The sequence below is a fragment of the Aethalodelphis obliquidens genome, unplaced genomic scaffold (assembly GCF_003676395.1).
Source record: "Aethalodelphis obliquidens isolate GAN/ISIS:26980383/991018 unplaced genomic scaffold, ASM367639v1 scaffold81, whole genome shotgun sequence".
Lineage (NCBI taxonomy): Eukaryota > Metazoa > Chordata > Mammalia > Artiodactyla > Delphinidae > Aethalodelphis > Aethalodelphis obliquidens.
In genome coordinates, this window is record NW_020838025.1 from 424093 (window position 1) to 431325 (window position 7233).

At 40.6% G+C, this 7233-nt stretch overlaps 1 pseudogene; it reads left to right on the top strand.

The window, feature by feature from the left end:
- Positions 1-268: 268 nt before the first annotated feature.
- On the top strand, positions 269-742 carry LOC113612697 (28S ribosomal protein S12, mitochondrial pseudogene; annotated as a pseudogene).
- The last annotated feature ends 6491 nt before the right edge of the window (positions 743-7233 follow it).

The window sequence follows — 7233 nt, forward strand, 5'->3', positions numbered from 1 at the left end:
TCTTATTATTTGTTTTCTATTTTTCCATACGTTCTTTGTTCCCCTTTATTGCTTTTTCTTCTTTTGGATTAAGTATTTTTTATTATTTCATTTTATCTCTTTTACTGGCTTAGTTATAATTCTTTGTTGTGTGTGAGCATGTATGTGTGTGTGTGTGTCTGTGTGTGTAGGGTTGCTTTAGGTTCAAAGTATACATGTTTAACTTATCACAATTTGCCTAAATGATGTACCACTGCATGTATAATATAAGAACTTCACAACAGAGAGAGGCCGGATTCCATGTGTCTGTGGACCCGGCTAGGGTTGGGATGTTGCAGGCAGCGGGATGTCCTGGTCCGGCCTTCTCTGTGGCCTCAGCACATTCCTAAATCATGGCCTAGCCCTGGCCTCCTTGCCTTGGGCCACGCATCCCACAGCCACCCAGAACCAGATGCACCACCGGGGATCTCTGAAGTATCCGCCTGCGAAAGTGGGCCCCTCGGCTGGCCGGCAGCAGCTGAAGGGCGTGGTCCTGAGTACGTTCATCTGCAAGCCTAAGAAGCCCAACTCGGCCAACCGCAAATGCAGCCACATGCAGCTCAGCACTGGTCGGGAGGATGTCTGCTTCATTCCCAGAGAGGTCCACAGCCTACAGGAGCAACACGTCATGCTCGTGCAGGGCAGCTGCAGGCAGGACCTGCCAGGCGTCAAGTTCACCGATGTGCGCAGCAAGTACGACTGTGGCCACGTGCAGAAGAAGTGACCCCCTCCCCACCTCCCCCCGGATACAGCGGGTGAGTGTTCACGGCAGAACAACAACCTTCCCCACGGGGCTCCTGCAGTGTCCTTGGGAAGCTACTCCAGCTCTAGAAGTAGCTGGCCCTGGTTCAAAGTCTGGCCACCTCTTCCATCAGGGCCACCATTAACCCATAGTGGCCCTGGGTGTGAATCAGAAAAAAGGCGCCCCTCTCCCAACACCCTTGATTTCCATGCTGATGCCAGGGACCTCTTCTGCTGTACTGCCATCAACTGGGAAGGGGTTGCAATATACACAGAGACACCGCCCCGCCCCCACCCGACCCAGGTTGTGACCAGAACCCCCTTGTGTGGTATTCGCCCTCTGTGTGGTCTTGGCCACTGACATCCCTTCTGACCTCAGTTTCCTCCTGCAGAAAAAAATAGCTCCACTCGCAGTATCCCCTTTATTAGATTTGGTGAAGATTAAACTAGATGCTTTATGTGCATAACAACAACAAAAAAAATAAACTTCACAGTAGTATACTTCCATATCTCCCTTACCTGGCCTTTGTGACACTGTTATCATATATTTCACTTCTACATACGTTACAGACCATATACTGCTATTATTTTTTCTTTAAACAGTCTGTTAGCTTTTAAACACATTTAAATAATAATAAAGTCTTTCCACTTATGTAATTACTATTTCTGTTGCTTCTCATTCCTTTGCATGGATCCATACTTTCATCTGGTGTCATTTTCCTTCTGCTTAAAAGACTTTAATATTTCTCAGAGCAAAAAGTTTACTAGCGATGAATTCTTCCAGCTTTTGTATTTCAGAAAAGTCTTAATTTTACCTTTGTTTTGAAAGGTATTTTTCCTGGGTGAAGAATTCTAAGTTGACAGGTTTTTAAAAAACTTAAAACTCTGCTCTAGGGCTTCTCTGGTGGCGCAGTGGCTGAGGGTCTGCCTGCCGATGCAGGGGACATGGGTTCGTGCCCCGGTCCGGGAAGATCCCGTATGACGCGGAGCGGCTGGGCCCGTGAGCCATGGCCACTGAGCCTGCGCGTCCGAAGCCTGTGCTCCACAACGGGAGAGGCCACAACAGTGAGAGGCCCGCGTACCGCAAAAAAAACCAACAACAAACAAACAAACAAAAAAAACCCCTCTGCTCTATAGTCTATGGTGTCTTCTTAGTTCTTACCACACCAAATCTAATTTCCTGTGCTTACAATTTAAGGATCATCCTATAAATTGACTGATTTTCCCTCTACTCCTTAAAAGTAATCCTCAAACCAGGCATGCTATTCTCCTTCCTAGTCCTATATTTATTCTTCTTCCTTTCTGTGTAACTTTACCTCCATTTTTGTCTCCTTCATCCTTCAAGTTCTCTCAAAAGTTTAAAGCCTTGCCTTCTCTAAGAGGCCTTTCCTTCCAAGTTATTTACATTTTTCTTCATCACCATCTGCTTTTACAGCTCTTGGACTATCAGAATTTTCATCATTAATTATATACAGCATTTTTTGCATTTTTCCTGATCTTATCTTGCCTGTTTGATGAAAGCTCTTTAAGAAAACTGAGTAATTTATACTGTTTATGCCCTCTACACCATCCTCTTTCTGTACCTCCTGCCCCAATCAGTTTTGTAGCTGCTTTTAAAAGATTTGATTAACAAGGGACTTGATAATTCACTGAACTAGGTAGGTATTATCTTTGGGAATTTGAAAGTAATTTATTAACAGGATCAGAAGTCATACCAGAAAGGCCAATTTCGCCAACTCTAACCACAGCAAAAGATTTGCATTCCAAATACAAACATCAAGTTTTAGGAAAAATATACTGCTATTCAAAAACTGGTATCGTTTTGGTTTTCATGATTTTCATAATGGTCAAGGTGATCAAGTGACTAGACTCATTTTCCAGCAGGGATTGTGGCACTCATTTGGCCCAAACATTTTTTACATGAAGATGAGGACAGATTAATAGTTGTTCTTATACAACATGGGTTATGTTAGACTCCCTTAGTTAGGATTCCTACCAAGTTAGTTTCACAGAGAGGAAGATCTAGAGACCTGAATTACTGACACTTTTATTCTCAACTTCCAGGTTTAAAAATAGTATTTCTTTCTAGCCATGAATGCTCCACATTAATTTTATGTGCACTCATGCCCAGGCTTGTCAGATACTAAATGTGTATGTCTCCAATTGAATAAATAAGAATGTACTTATAATAAATTGACCATTTAGTGTTTTCTGGGCTTCATCTTAGTTTCTTAGCTGTAATGCCCATGAACTCAACACTATTACTGCCCTTAGATTTTAGAGAACATTTATAAATCTATCTTTGCATCTATCTATCTAAATATCTATCATCTATCTAAATATCAATCTATCATCTATTTACCTCTCTCCCTATCTATAAATATCTGTATATAAATCAGTGAGTCATTCATTCATACATTTTTTTGAGTTAACTAAATCACATTGTTTAATATTTCTTACCCAATCCCCAAATTTGATATCACATAACTCAAATCCTTTTCCTCTTACACCTCAGTTTATAAATTCGATTTAACCCAATATTTCCAATCATTTTCAATTTTATTCAATTTTCAATAAATGTCCCAAATGTTTTCTGTGCCACTCTGTTGGAAAGATCCTTAACTACTTTTAGCTTCCTGAGATGTCACCAGAGTAAATGCACCTGAGACCATATTCATGTTTGTTTCTGGGGGGAAGATAGGGCTGGAGTAGCTATAATGCTTTGCCAGAAAACCTGTGTTAAGGCAGGTGCAAGAGGACTAATGTGTCAAGAACAATGACGAGTACAGAGATATTATGCTACCTGCAAATTAAAAAACTAGTCTGTCACAGTTTCATGGATGCTAGTAGAACACTCAAGACTCCTGGGTCTAAGACAAAAGATTTTATTATTCGTAGCAGTATCAGTAGCCAAAGAATCAAAATTATTTTGTGCCAGTTCTTTGAGCCCCAATTTCCACAAGATAACATGAAAAGGTGACATCGGCATACATAGTGGGCTGCACTTGAGAAAACTTGAGCTTAGAGAAAGCTTCTATAATGGTTAAAAAGCATGTCTGTTTTTTACTCTGCTGGGAAACACTATCCCTATCTTCCAAGACTGCTGTACAAACATCCTTGAAATGATAGTCCAGAACCAAGTCAATCTTTGCTCAGAGGATGTGCAGAATCACAAGAGATCTACGGAGAGTTATCTTCAGTACAAGGGAATATTGGTTTGGGATTCGTCCTTTGAAATAAAGTCTTTCAGAATAAACAGGCAGCTCAATGAGACAGAAATAATTTCTGCCTTATATAAGGATATAATTAATTTTACCACCTGAACTAAAAATGTTATTTGTTATTGTTTCTGCAATGCAATTCTGACACTGGCTACCCAGAATGAGTGCAGACTTCACAGATTAAGCAAACAGTCCTCCACAAGACTCCCCTCACTTCAGACACCAGCCACGAGCTCCACAGTTCTCAGGTCACCTACATCTCTGACCAGCTACAAACTCACGGGTTCCCACTACCCCTTCAGGTTCAACAACTTAATAGAATGACTCACAGAACTCAGGGAAGCATTACACTTACAGTTACAGTTCTATTATAAAGGATACAAATGAGGATCAGCCAAAGAGGGACAGGCATAGGATGAAGTCTGGGAGAATCCTAAACATGAAGCTTCTGTGTCTTTAGAATGTGCCACTCTCTTGGCACATCAGTGTATGATAACCAACCAAAGCAGCTCACTCAGGCTTCAGAGTTTTTACTGGGCTTTCATTATACAGGAATGGTTGATCAAATCATTGGCCACTCCTCCCCTTCTCAGAGGTTCGACACTGAGTTGACATCATGTGGTTCAAAGTCTCAATTCTCTAAAATATAGCTGGTATTTCTGGAATGACCAGCTCCCATCCTGAAGTTAACTTGGGGTCTTCTATGAGTTGTCTCATTAGCATAACTCAGGTGTGGCTGATGGGTTCACCAACAAAGGCATTTCTATCACTCGGGAAATTCCAAAGATTTAGAGGCTCATTCCCAGGAATCAGACACCAAGATCAAACAAATACTTCATTATATAACAGTTTCCTTCTTATTCTCCCAGATATATGCAGCAATAATTTTGTAAAGTGGGAAAAAGAAGGAGAAGGGGAAGATGAAGGAGAAGAAGAGGAAGAGGAAGAGGAGGAAGAGGAAGAGGAAGAAGGAGGAGGGGGAGGGGAAGAAAGAAATATAGAGTGCAACTATCGAACAATAATTTACCTGGTAAAGAGCACATGACTTTTCATTTATTGTTCTATATGTCAATGATGTCTTCTATATTCAAATTTTCTTTCTGCTATCTTTTCAGATTGGTCCTACTTTTCTAATCAAGGCTATTCCTAGGCATTTTGTATTTTTATTGTTATTGTGAATTACCTTACCATTTGATTTTTCCTGTTATTATTGGTGCATTGGGTTCCTATTAACTGAGTATATCTGTATCAAGAGATTAATTATTATTTTTTAAATTAATTAATTTATTTTTGGCTGCATTGGGTCTTCATTGCTGCGCATGGGCTTTCTCTAGTTGCAGCGAGTGGGGGCTACTCTTCATTGCAGTGCGCTGGCTTCTCATTGCACTGGTGTCTCTTGTTGCGGAGCATGGGCTTTAGGCGCGCGGGCTTCAGTAGTTGTGACTCGTGGGCTCTAGAGCAGAGGCTTAGTAGTTGTGGCGTATGGGCTTAGTTGCTCTGCGGCTTATGAGATCTTCCCAGACCAGGGCTCAAACCCGTGTCCCCTGCATTGGCAGGCGGATTCTTAACCACTGTGCCACCAGGGAAGCCCCCAAGAGATTATTTTTAACAATTTTTAAGGAATTCTTTTTTCTGTTTCCCATCCTTATGCATAGTCAGAATTTCAGGAACAGCACTAAATAATACTGGGTGAGAGTGAGACTTTTTATTTTCTTTGTGATTTTTAGGGCATTCCACCAAAATTTTCTTATTTCATTGTTGGGCTTTGCTTTTATCCATTTTACATCTTAAGCCTCTGTGTGACATTTCAGGTAATGACTTATGTTCTGGGGTTTGGGTTTCTCAACAGAGCACTATTGGCATTTTGGGTAGATTATTGTTTATTGTGCTGGATTGTTTCACATACAGCAGGACATTTGACATCCCCATTTCCCAAACAAAATAACAGTAGTGACCCTCTGAAAATGGTGGTGACAATCCCGAAGGTTTTCACATATCCCCGTCCGCCCCCCAAAGGGGCAGTACCACCCCTTTTGAAAATACCTATTTTAGAAAATGTAAAAAAGCCAATCCATATCTAGGCCTGGGAACAAATTTGCCTACAGTAGCATAACTGCATGGTGTGGAGGCCTAATGAATCTGGAAGGAACAGAAAATATTCTGAGGTTTATAATACCACTAACAGGATACTGACATCCAGATTTTCAAAGTTTTGAAAATTGAAAAGACAATGAACCTTCAGGGAAGTACCTTTTTCTAGACACATTATCCTGCACTAGCCAGCAGTCAGCCACTTTGTGTCTAGAGTGCAGTCTTTTCTCCTGCCTCTATCCTCTCTTCTCAGCTTTGTTTTAATACCCACTTTGGGAGGAAGGTCTGTGGCCCCAGTACATTGAAGGTACAAGTTGGGTGGTCCATGGTTTCACAGGCAAAAAGAAGTTTGAGGAATAGGGTTTCCAACAGCTCCAAGCTACATGCAAATCATTGTACTTTTATTATCCCTGAGCTGAGGACTGTTAGAGGTGCCTCATTCTAGTTCAAGAGGTTGTACCTGTAACCTTTAAAAATTGTATGAAAAATGAAAAAAATTTTAAGAAAAGAGGTTGAATTGGCCAGTAATACCAATTGTTCGTGTGTTTTTAATCAACGAAATGACTTAATTGAGTAAAACACTGGTTTTTTGTAAATAATTGGCCTTTCATTTTATTTTATTGTGTTTTTGTGATCTCCCCTCTCTATTTTTATATTTCACTTTAATAGTATAGGGAAGGAAACCTTTTCTTGTTCCTCTACACATCTTAGATTCATTGAACAGAGAGCCCTGCAAGTAAGACTGACAAATTAATGAGAGAAAACCAAACAAGTTTACTAACAAGTGCACTGCACACACAAAGTACTCAGTGATGAGTAACTCAAAGGCTAGAACCTAGGCTTATCTTAACAACAGAAAAATAAAATTTTACAGAAGTAATAAGACAAAGGAAAATGACTTTGAGTTCCTAGCAGGGCAAACTGTAGAAAGGTAGATATACTGGGGAACTAATGGAAGATAAGGACTAGTTAATAAGGTTTGTTATGTAGATTTTCCTGGTGCTGTCTCTGGACTTATAAGGGTCTAGAATTATCTCTGGGGATTAATTTCTGTCCTTTCCTGATAGAGAGAGGAGAGGGACACCTTTATAAATGTATGTTCTTTTAGGCAAATGGGGGAGGGCAGAGAGCTTTTCTTATACTTGCTGCTCAATTGCCTTCA